This window comes from Ranitomeya variabilis, chromosome 1 (genome assembly GCF_051348905.1).
Source record: "Ranitomeya variabilis isolate aRanVar5 chromosome 1, aRanVar5.hap1, whole genome shotgun sequence".
Taxonomy (NCBI): Eukaryota; Metazoa; Chordata; class Amphibia; order Anura; family Dendrobatidae; genus Ranitomeya; species Ranitomeya variabilis.
The window spans coordinates 649,114,723-649,127,376 of record NC_135232.1 but is presented as its reverse complement, the minus strand read 5'-3'; the positions used below and the strand labels follow the sequence as shown (position 1 = coordinate 649,127,376).

At 48.1% G+C, this 12,654-nt stretch overlaps 1 protein-coding gene across 4 annotated transcripts in view; it reads right to left on the bottom strand.

Annotated features, from left to right (window-relative positions):
• Window positions 1-12,654, bottom strand: part of SMOC1 (SPARC related modular calcium binding 1) — a 429,565-nt gene that overhangs the window by 194,233 nt on the left and 222,678 nt on the right. The gene's annotated exons all lie outside the window — the stretch shown is intronic.

Genomic DNA, 12,654 nt, shown 5'->3' with positions numbered 1-12,654 from the left:
TCCAGTATTTTACATCAGTATCTGTAAGCCAAAACCAGCAGTGGGACAATCAGAGGAAATGTATAATGGAAACATGTCACCACTTCTGTATTTATCACCCACTCCTGGTTTCGGCTTACAAATACTGATGTAAAATATTGAATGCATGAATGTGGCCTCAGGCTGTGTACCCACAATTGGTTATTGGTGAGCTTTTGCGGCTTCAAAAAACGCAGCATCTTACAGTTCCAGCAAAGTGGATGGAATGTCTTGAAATGTCACGTCCACTTCTTTTTTTTACTCCATGTAAGGCCGGTTTCACACATCCAGATATTTCCAGTACCGGAAAAATCGGTACCAGAGATATCCGTGTCCGTGTGCTCACGTGGTACATCCGTGTGGCACACGTGTGGCAGCCATGTGCCGCCCGTGTGCTGCATCAGGACCACACGGACGGCCGCCAGGAAGCAGCGCTACAGTGAGCGTTGTCCCCTGTGTGTGGTGCTGAACGCTGCTTTCATCCATTGTCCCCTGCTCTGCCGGCAGCAGCGCGAACAGGGAACAATGAATGAAAGAAAACCTGAGTGGGTTCCCCCCTATATTAAGGGGCCATGGATATGGCCCCCCCCCAGCCTTAAAAAGCATTCCGCAGCTGCCCAGAAGAGGCGCATCAATTAGATGCGCCAATTCCGGAGCTTTGCTCGGTTCTTCCCACTGCCCTGTAGCATTGGCATATGGGGTAATAAGGGCTTAATGTCGCCTTGCTATTGTAAAGTGACATTATGCTGGCTTAGTAATGGAGAGGTGTCAATAAGACACCTATCCATTACTAATCCCACAGTTGTTAAAGAGTTAATAAAACACACACAGTAAGAAAAAAGTATTTTAATGAAATACATTTTACAACCAGGAGCGCTGCTAATGCGGCCGCTCCCGGCTGTAAACGACTGGGGAATTAATGAAATGCAGGGATCGGAGCTTCGGTGACTAGCGGTGCCATCACCGAAGCTGCGCCCCCTGGCGGCATGAACTCAAATTAACTCTTGAGCATGGGAAAGTTTCTTAATATTTTGCGATGCTCAAGAGTTCATATGAGTTCATGCCGCCAGGGGGCGCAGCTTTGGTGACAGCACCGCTAGTCACCGTTGCTCCGCCCCCTACATTTCATTCATTCCCAGGCGTTTACAGCTGGGAGCGCCACATTAGCAGTGCTCTTGGTTGTAAAATGTACTTCATTAAAATACTTTTTTCTTACTGTGTGTGTTTTATTAACTCTTTAACAGCTGTGGGATTAGTAATGGATAGGTGTCTTACTGACACCTCTCCATTACTAAGCCGGCTTAATGTCACTTTACAATAGCAAGGTGACATTAAGCCCTTATTACCCCATATGCCAATGCTACAGGGCAGTGGGAAGAACCGGGTAAAGCTCCGGAATTGGCGCATCTAATAGATGCGCCTTTTCTGGGCAGCTGCGGGCTGCTTTTTAAAGGCTGGGGGGGGCCCATATCCATGGTCCCTTGCCAGCCTGAGAATAGCAGCCCGCACCTGTGAGTTTTGCCTGGTTGGTTGGAAAATATAGGGGGGGGACCGCACGTCGGGTTTTCTTTCATTCATTGTTCCCTGCTTGCGCTGCTGCCGGCAGAGCAGGGTACAATGGATGAAAGCCAGGTTCAGCACCACACGCAGGGGATAGCAGCTTGCAGTAGCACTTCTTCCCCAGCGGCCCGTCCGTGCACACGGAAGAGAGTGTACACTGTTCTCTGTGTCCACGTGTGCAGTACGTATTGCGGTACGTGCTGCCGGTAAAAAACGGACATGCGTACTTGTTTTGCACATGGACACACGGTCCGTGAAAACAGGCTGACATGTGCAGAGAACCATTCATTTGAATGGGTCTACGTGTGTCAGTGTCTCCGTTATGTGAGAAAACTGTCACTACACGTACCGGAGGCACTAACGTGTGAAACCGCCCTAAACTGACCTGCAAGGTGAGTTTCAAATCCGCAACTTGTCAATTTCTCTTGCAGGTACACTGAGTTTTATGAGTGGATTTTCCCCATAGGCTTGTATTAGTGCGTGCGCAAAATCTGCAGGTAAAAAGCACACATGCTTTTTAGTGCAATTCCATAGCGGAAACACATGAAAACGCATTTAATACGCACATGACAATAATTTTGTCAAAAGTCAAATACCAAGAAGCATAAAAAAAAGACAAAAAAAGCAGCAGAAACCCAAAAAAACGCAAGTAATCTAAGTGGCGCAGAAATGCTGCAACATAAAAAAAGCACCAAATACTCATTTTGGGATCTTAACCTTAGACTGGTGCAGCGCCCCAGAGTCCTGGTCGTTGCAGTACTGTGGCTCCGCCGCTAAGGGGGGCTATGGTACGTCTGATGGCACTGAAGGAGTTCATCTGACCAGGTATCACATACACCAATACATTTCACAGTCGGGCCTCCAGGGGGAGCTAAGGGTGCTATTTATTAGGCCACTCCTCACCACTGTGGGTAAACTGGGGGTCAGGCAGGAAGTTAGCAGAGAAAGCTGACTGGGTTGGAACCAGGCAACACCTTGTGGCAGAGGGTGTTGTGGGGGAAGATTCGGTAGGGTCCCTGTCAGGTTTGGGACCCTGACAGAGGCCTGGCAACAAGGAAGAACGTCACGGGACCGTGCCTGCTCAGCATAGCGGCGGTGCCCTAAGAAAGGATTAGAAGCGAGATATATTGTGCTGAGTGAGAAACGAGATCAAAGCAAGAGGAGAAATACCAGTAGGAGTCGTGCTGTAAGACCGAGGCAACATCCTACTGAGGCGCACAACCGGCGGCCGGAACGCCGAGGAAGTATTTATATATCTAGCTCCAAGCAATACTTCAAACCAACGGCAGGACAGTCAGTCTCAGGCGGGCTGTCTCACATACATCACCTATGAAGACATGGGGGGCGCACTAGGAGAGGGGCGACTCTAGGGTCCCGGAAGAGCTCCGAGCCTACTCATCATACGGGTGCCGTCCTAACCAGAACATCAGGGAGGGACGGAGGAGAAGAACATCATCCGAACGAGTTGTGAGGGAACATCAGAAACAGACACAACAGTTGTGGGGTACTATCCCGTAAGCACAGCAGGGGAGGACCACAACACATAGCGCTAGCAGGAAGGCACAGATTTCCACCTGCAAAGAGAACTCTGGAGGTGCCATTGGACCGGCCGGACTTGCGCAGCCTGGTGAACCGTATTCCGGACTGAGGACCCAGAGATCTTCAGTAAAGAGGTAAAGAGACTGCAACCTGGTGTCCTCGTTATTTACTGCACCGCACCACCACCACCATCACCATCATCTACATCTATCAGATACTGTGCGCCCTTCGGCAGGGTCACGGACCGGGGCCTAGCCACCATGACAACTGTTGTGAATTTGGTTTTTGGGCTCCCCCGGTGGTCGCTGGTGGTACTGGACTTGTGTGCTTCACTTTCTCTGTTCACCTGTTTTCATCAGGATGTGGGAGTTCCTATTTAGCCTTGCTGCTCAGTTATTCTAGTGCCGGCCATCAATGTAACCAGAGCCTTTCTGTTGCATGTTCCTGCTTCTAGACTACTATCAGCTAAGTTGGACTCTTAGTCCTAGTTTGTTTGCATTTTTGTTCCAGTTCACAGTTATGTTATGTTTCTGTAGCTGGAAGCTCTTGTGGGCCGAAATTACCACTCCGGTGTCATGAGTTGACACATGAGTCTTAAAGTAATTTCTGGATGGTATTTTAATAGGGTTTTCAGCTGACCGTGAAGTTCCCTTTTGTATCTTCTTACTATCTAGTAAGCGGACCTCGCTTTGCTGAACCTACCTTCATACTGCGTATGTCTTTTCCTCTGAACTCACCGTCAATATATGTGGGGGGCTTCTGTCTCCTTTTTGGCGGAATTTCCCTAGAGGTAAGCCAGGTCTGTTTTTTCCTCTATTAGGGTTAGTTAGTTCTCCGGCTGGCGCTGGGCGTCTAGGGATAAAACGTAGGCACGTCACCCGGCCACTGTTAGTTGTGTGGTAGGTTTAGCTCACGGTCAGCTCGAGATTCCATCACCCAAGAGCTAGTCTGTTATTTAAGTTCTCTGACGTTCCCTTGCCATTGGGAACCATGACAGTATGGCCGGCCAAGGGTTAAAACCGTTGGCAGAAGAAAGGAGAGAAAAAGAAGTCTGCAGATTTTTTTTTTTTTTCTTCTGAGCTTGCTCTATTGTTGACTCAGTTGCATTTCTGCTCTAATTGCAGCCTTCGCCTCTCTCTCTCCTTCTAATCCTTGAATGGCTCTGATCTCACCTGATTAAAATGGATCCTCAGAGTTTGGCTACAGGTTTGAATAATCTTGCTACGAAGGTTCAAAATTTACAGGATTTTGTTATTCATGCCCCTATATCTGAACCTAGAATTCCTATACCAGAATTTTTCTCCGGGGATAGATCTCGTTTCCTGAATTTCAAATATAATTGTAAATTATTTCTTTCCCTGAGATCTCGCTCCGCTGGAGATCCCGTACAGCAGGTTGGGATAGTGATTTCCTTGCTGCGGGGTGACCCTCAAGACTGGGCATTTGCATTGGCACCCGGGGATCCTGCGTTGCTCAATGTGGATGCGTTTTTTCTGGCTTTGGGGTTGCTTTATGAGGAACCTAATTTAGAGATTCAGGCTGAAAAGACCTTGATGGCCCTATCTCAAGGGCAAGATGAAGCTGAGATATACTGCCAAAAATTTCGTAAATGGTCTGTGCTTACTCAGTGGAATGAGTGCGCCCTGGCGGCGAATTTCAGAGAGGGTCTCTCTGATGCCATTAAAGATGTTATGGTGGGGTTCCCTGCACCTACAGGTCTGAATGAGTCCATGACAATGGCTATTCAGATTGATCGGCGTTTGCGGGAGCGCAAACCTGTGCACCATTTGGCGGTGTCTTCTGAGAAGGCTCCAGAAAATATGCAATGTGATAGAATTCTGTCCAGAAGCGAACGGCAGAATTTTAGGCGAAAAAATGGGTTGTGCTTCTATTGTGGTGATTCAACTCATGTTATATCAGCATGCTCTAAACGTACAAAAAAGGTTGATAAGTCTATTTCAATTGGCACTTTACAGTCTAAGTTTATTTTGTCTGTGACCTTGATTTGTTCATTATCGTCAATTACCGCGGATGCCTATGTCGACTCTGGCGCCGCTTTGAGTCTCATGGATTGGTCCTTTGCCAGGCGCTGTGGGTTTGATCTAGAGCCTCTGGAAGTTCCTATACCTCTGAAGGGTATTGACTCTACACCATTGGCTAGTAATAAACCACAATATTGGACACAAGTGACTATGCGTATGAATCCAGACCATCAGGAGACGATTCGCTTCCTTGTGTTGTACAATCTACATGATGTTTTGGTGCTCGGATTGCCATGGTTACAATCTCATAACCCAGTTCTTGACTGGAAAGCAATGTCTGTGTTAAGCTGGGGATGTCAGGGGGCTCATGGGGACGTACCTTTGGTTTCCATTTCGTCATCTATTCCCTCTGAGATTCCGGAATTTTTATCTGATTATCGTGATGTTTTTGAGGAGCCTAAGCTTGGTTCACTACCTCCTCACAGAGATTGCGATTGTACCATAGATCTGATTCCGGGCAGTAAATTTCCAAAGGGTCGTTTATTTAATCTGTCTGTACCTGAACATGCTGCTATGCGAGAATATATTAAGGAGTCCCTGGAAAAGGGACATATTCGTCCTTCTTCATCTCCCTTAGGAGCCGGTTTTTTCTTTGTATCTAAAAAAGATGGCTCTTTGAGGCCGTGTATTGATTATCGACTCTTGAATAAAATTACAGTTAGATATCAGTATCCTCTGCCACTGCTGACTGATTTGTTTGCTCGAATAAAAGGGGCTAAGTGGTTCTCTAAGATTGATCTCCGTGGGGCGTATAATTTGGTGCGAATTAAGCAGGGGGATGAGTGGAAGACCGCATTTAATACGCCCGAGGGCCATTTTGAGTATTTAGTAATGCCTTTTGGTCTTTCAAATGCCCCTTCAGTCTTTCAGTCCTTTATGCATGACATTTTCCGGGAATATTTGGATAAATTCATGATCGTGTATCTGGATGATGTTTTGATTTTTTCGGATGACTGGGATTCTCATGTCCAACAGGTCAGGAGTAGTGTTGAGCATTCCGATACTGCAAGTATCGGGTATCGGCCGATACTTGCTGTATCGGAATTCCGATACCGAGATCCGATATTTTTGTGGTATCGGGTATCGGTATCGAAACAACATTAATGTAAAAATGTGTAAAAGAAAGAATTAAAATAAAAAATATTGCTATACTCACCTCTCCGACGCAGCCTGCACCTTACCGAGGGAAGCGGCAGCGTTCTTTGTTTAAAATTCGCGCTTTTCTTTCCTTTACTGAAGTCCCGGCTTGTGATTGGTCGCGTGCCGACCATGTGGCCGGGACGCAACCAATCACAGCAAGCCGTGACGTAATTTCAGGTCCTTAAGGATTTTAAAATTACGTCCCGGCTTTGTGATTGGTTGCGTCGCAGTCACATGGGAGACGCAACCAATCACAAGCCGTGACGTCACGGGAGGCTGGACACGCGCGCATTTTAAAATGGGCGCGTGTCCAGCCTCCCGTGACGTCCCGGCTTGTGATTGGTTGCGTCGCGGTCAACCAATCACAAGCCGGGAGGCTGGACACGCGCGCATTTTAAAATTTTAAAATTTTAAAATGCGCGCGTGTCCAGCCTCCCGGCTTGTGATTGGTTGATCGCGACGCAACCAATCACAAGCCGGGACGTCACGGGAGGCTGGACACGCGCCCATTTTAAAATGCGCGCGTGTCCAGCCTCCCGTGACTTCACGGCTTGTGATTGGTTGCGTCTCCCATGTGACTGCGACGCAACCAATCACAAAGCCGGGACGTAATTTTAAAATCCTTAAGGACCTGAAATTACGTCACGGCTTGCTGTGATTGGTTGCGTTGCCCATGTGACTGCGACGCAACCAATCACAACGCCGGAACGTAATTTTAAAATCCTGAAGGACCTGAAATTACGTCACGGCTTGCTGTGATTGGTTGCGTCCCGGCCACATGGTCGGCACGCGACCAATCACAAGCCGGGACTTCAGTAAAGGAAAGAAAAGCGCGAATTTTAAACAAAGAACGCTGCCGCTTCCCTCGGTAAGGTGCAGGCTGCGTCGGAGAGGTGAGTATAGCAATATTTTTTATTTTAATTCTTTCTTTTACACATTAATATGGTTCCCAGGGCCTGAAGGAGAGTTTCCTCTCCTTCAGACCCTGGGAACCATCAGGAATACCGTCCGATACATGAGTCCCATTGACTTGTATTGGTATCGGGTATCGGTATCGGATTGGATCCGATACTTTGCCGGTATCGGCCGATACTTTCCGATACCGATACTTTCAAGTATCGGACGGTATCGCTCAACACTAGTCAGGAGGGTTTTTCAGGTTTTGCGGGCTAATTCCTTGTGTGTGAAGGGTTCTAAGTGTATTTTTGGGGTTCAAAAGATTTCTTTTTTGGGGTACATTTTTTCCCCCTCTTCCATTGAGATGGATCCTGTCAAGGTTCGGGCTATTTGTGATTGGACGCAACCTTCTTCGCTTAAGAGCCTTCAGAAATTTTTGGGCTTGGCTAATTTTTATCGTCGATTTATAACTGGTTTTTCTGATGTTGCTAAACCTTTGACTGATTTGACCAAAAAGGATGCTGATGTTGCTGATTGGTCCCCTGCTGCTGTGGAGGCCTTTCGGGAGCTTAAGCGCCGCTTTTCTTCCGCCCCTGTGTTGCGTCAGCCTGATGTTACTCTTCCTTTTCAGGTTGAGGTCGATGCTTCCGAGATTGGAGCTGGGGCGGTCTTGTCGCAGAAAAGTTCCGATTGCTCCGTGATGAGACCTTGTGCGTTCTTTTCTCGAAAATTTTCGCCCGCCGAGCGAAATTATGATATTGGTAATCGGGAGCTTTTGGCTATGAAGTGGGCTTTTGAGGAGTGGCGTCATTGGCTTGAGGGGGCTAGACATCAGGTGGTGGTATTGACCGATCACAAGAATTTGATTTATCTTGAGTCTGCCAGGCGCCTGAATCCTAGACAGGCGCGCTGGTCGTTGTTTTTCTCTCGGTTTAATTTTGTGGTCTCATACTTACCAGGTTCTAAAAATGTGAAGGCGGATGCCCTTTCTAGGAGTTTTGAGCCTGATTTCCCTGGTGATTCTGACCCTACAGGTATCCTTAAGGATGGGGTGATATTATCTGCTGTTTCCCCAGACCTGCGACGGGCTTTGCAGGAGTTTCAGGCGGATAGACCTGATCGTTGCCCGCCTGGTAGACTGTTTGTTCCTGATGATTGGACCAGTAGAGTCATCTCGGAGGTTCATTCTTCTGCGTTGGCAGGTCATCCCGGAATCTTTGGTACCAGGGATTTGGTGGCTAGGTCCTTCTGGTGGCCTTCTCTGTCTCGAGATGTACGAGTTTTTGTGCAGTCTTGTGATGTTTGTGCTCGGGCCAAACCTTGTTGTTCTCGGGCTAGCGGATTGTTGTTATCTTTGCCTATTCCAAAGAGGCCTTGGACTCACATCTCTATGGATTTTATTTCTGATCTCCCTGTTTCTCAGAAAATGTCTGTCATTTGGGTGGTGTGTGACCGTTTTTCTAAGATGGTTCATTTGGTGCCCTTGCCTAAGTTGCCGTCCTCTTCCGAGTTGGTTCCTCTGTTTTTTCAAAATGTGGTTCGCTTGCATGGTATTCCGGAGAATATCGTTTCTGACAGGGGGACCCAGTTCGTGTCTAGATTTTGGCGGGCGTTCTGTGCTAGGATGGGCATTGATTTGTCTTTTTCGTCTGCGTTCCATCCTCAGACTAATGGCCAGACTGAGCGAACTAATCAGACCTTGGAGACTTATTTGAGGTGTTTTGTGTCTGTGGATCAGGATGACTGGGTTGCCTTTTTGCCGTTGGCGGAGTTTGCCCTCAATAATCGGGCTAGTTCTGCCACTTTGGTTTCTCCTTTTTTTTGCAATTCGGGGTTTCATCCTCGCTTTTCTTCTGGTCAGGTGGAGTCTTCGGATTGTCCTGGAGTGGATACTGTGGTGGATAGGTTGCATCGGATTTGGGGACAGGTGGTGGACAATTTGGAGTTGTCCCAGGAGAAGACTCGGCATTTTGCTAACCGCCGTCGTCGTGTTGGTCCTCGTCTTCGTGTTGGGGACTTGGTGTGGTTGTCTTCTCGTTTTGTCCCTATGAGGGTTTCTTCTCCTAAGTTTAAGCCTCGGTTCATCGGCCCGTATAAGATTTTGGAGATTCTTAACCCTGTGTCCTTTCGATTGGACCTCCCGGCATCTTTTTCTATCCATAATGTTTTCCATCGGTCATTATTGCGCAGGTATGAGGTACCAGTTGTGCCTTCCGTTGAGCCTCCCGCTCCGGTGTTGGTTGAGGGTGAATTGGAGTACGTTGTGGAGAAGATTTTGGACTCCCGTGTTTCCAGACGGAAACTTCAGTATCTGGTCAAGTGGAAGGGCTACGGTCAGGAGGATAATTCTTGGGTGACAGCCTCTGATGTTCATGCCTCTGATTTGGTCCATGCCTTTCATAGGGCTCATCCTGATCGCCCTGGTGGTTCTTGGGAGGGTTCGGTGCCCCCTCCTTGAGGGGGGGGGTACTGTTGTGAATTTGGTTTTTGGGCTCCCCCGGTGGTCGCTGGTGGTACTGGACTTGTGTGCTTCACTTTCTCTGTTCACCTGTTTTCATCAGGATGTGGGAGTTCCTATTTAGCCTTGCTGCTCAGTTATTCTAGTGCCGGCCATCAATGTAACCAGAGCTTTTCTGTTGCATGTTCCTGCTTCTAGACTACTATCAGCTAAGTTGGACTCTTAGTCCTAGTTTGTTTGCATTTTTGTTCCAGTTCACAGTTATGTTATGTTTCTGTAGCTGGAAGCTCTTGTGGGCCGAAATTACCACTCCGGTGTCATGAGTTGACACATGAGTCTTAAAGTAATTTCTGGATGGTATTTTAATAGGGTTTTCAGCTGACCGTGAAGTTCCCTTTTGTATCTTCTTACTATCTAGTAAGCGGACCTCGCTTTGCTGAACCTACCTTCATACTGCGTATGTCTTTTCCTCTGAACTCACCGTCAATATATGTGGGGGGCTTCTGTCTCCTTTTTGGGGGAATTTCCCTAGAGGTAAGCCAGGTCTGTTTTTTCCTCTATTAGGGTTAGTTAGTTCTCCGGCTGGCGCTGGGCGTCTAGGGATAAAACGTAGGCACGTCACCCGGCCACTGTTAGTTGTGTGGTAGGTTTAGCTCACGGTCAGCTCGAGATTCCATCACCCAAGAGCTAGTCTGTTATTTAAGTTCTCTGACGTTCCCTTGCCATTGGGAACCATGACAGACAACCCCAGAGCAGAGACTCAGAGGCCCGGTACCGGGTACCCCCTCGGCCCTGCGGCAGTGGGGGCGCTACAACTTGGCGTCACGAACAGGATCTACTTAAGCCTGAAGAATCAGGTCATGTGTGCCTTGGAACTGTGATTTATTATATTTGGACTGTGACTTATTGCAAAGACTGTGCTAAGGAGAGCGCAGGAGAAGAAGAAGGGCGTGGAAGTGGGCGTGAACAAGCTGAAGAGCGCGAAAGACAATGGCCGCCCAGTCTAAATATCTCGGCCCCTTGAGGACGTGTCCGTCAGCAGCCGAGATCCGCCTCCTGATCCTCAATGGTGGGCAGAGACAACGAAAACGAAACCGCCCACGAAGGAGAGAGCGGGAAAAGGACCAGGAAGAAGAAGTCAGTGAGATGGAGGACGCCATGGCCAGCCGCCCGGAGCCGGAGCGTGGGGTCGGAGCCGAGGACTCCCCCAGCTACCCGGAGAGGCACCGCAGCCAGACCTCCACAGTTGATGCTGACCTCCTGCAGACCGGAGCGGATGAGCTGATCCACCAACTCCTGCAGACGCAGCTGAGCACTGAGGCCAGGTGGAAGAAGACCATCATCGGGAGCCTCACCAGACATCTGTCGGCAGCCTCGCCTGGTCCGGAGCAAGAAAGAAGTTCCAGCGCTCCGAAGCCAGAAAGCAAGGCCCTGCCGGAAAGCGAGATGCTGCAAACGGAGATGACAACTCCGCAGCGCAAGGCCCTGCAACCAGCGTTCCAGATCCCAGCGGAGGCAGAGCAGACCGGCACCGGAGGGACCGCATCTGAAGCAGGTATGAAGGACGACCCTGCCCTGACAACCGACACCACTCCGGTGACTGCTAGTGCCACAGCTGCTGACTCCGTTCTAGTGACTGATCTTGCAGCAGCCGCTACCTCTGCTGCAGCAAATGCCCATACTCAAGCTGCGCAGACATCCATCGCTGCGCATGATTTAACTGTACATGAAAGACGGATTAACGGCATTTGTCCAGCGCTGGGTGTAACCCTGGACCTCACTTTTCCCAGGCCAAGAAGGGTTAAGTGCCAGGTGCAGCCCTGGAAGCCGTCCAACTAAACCTCGGAAACCTGAAACTGTAAATAGTTAACTGTTTGTTTCCTGCTGTTTTGTTGCTAAAACCCGTCCAGGGTTAACTCTTAAAGGGATCCCTTTGTTGACCCGGGATCCCTATTGTTTCTGCTTTTTGGTTTGTTTTTCTACCTTTTCGTTCCATTATCAAGAACTGCTGGAATCATGAACAGTGCATGATACAAACTGCTTGTAAATAGTTTGCACCTTCTTAAAGGTGCTCCCTACTGGTTTTACTTAAAGAAGGACTCTTTGCGAAGATACCGCACCGGAGCCTTTGCTGAGTACGGACTGGTAGCTTGAGAAGATGTGCTATCTCATAGAGACTTGATCCCCTCTTAAAGGGGATGTCCACGTATTGCGCTGATGAACCGTATTGCCTAAAGACAGTTGGGTGGCAATAATGTCTTAAAAAGAGAAAGTAATAATGCTGATATGTAAGAGTTAAATGTAACTAACTAGTTAATTGTAAGAAAGATTCAATAATGTTGATAGAAGGATGAGGACAGGAAGTGAACCCGTAGGGGTTAGTGGTGAGTCCTCTTAGGAGCCATATAGAGATGGCTCAGTGATTTCAAACTGAAAGTAAATGTTATGTTCTATACTGTGTATAGTAGTGGAGGGGCAGTAGGCCCGGGCTGAAAGGGGCGGTCCTGTAAAGAAAGGAGAGGCAGTAGGTCTGGAGCATCTAGAACAGGCGGTCCTGCAGATTTAAAGAAGGAGTATGAAGTTAATTGCCTTATAATGTGTTATAAGAAGGTCTTTAGTGGATTTAGAGTGTACATCCTTAAAGGCAATGTTAAATTATTGTTCAACAATTTTGCACTTAGTAGAATACCCGGTTGGGTAAAGGAAAGTTAGTTATAGCATGTTGCTATAATATTTAACCATGTTTTGTAACGTTCAAGTGTCCTCACCTCCCATAAAGGGAAGCCTGTTTAAATATGCTTACTGTTATTGCACTCACAAAAATTGTATGTCTTTTTGCTAACCTGTATTGTTGTTTTCTTCCCAGTCCCGGAGTACTGGATTTAACTGGGGGGGGAGTGCAGCGCCCCAGAGTCCTGGTCGTTGCAGTACTGTGGCTCCGCCGCTAAGGGGGGCTATGGTACGTCTGATGGCACTGAAGGAGTTCATCTGACCAGGTAT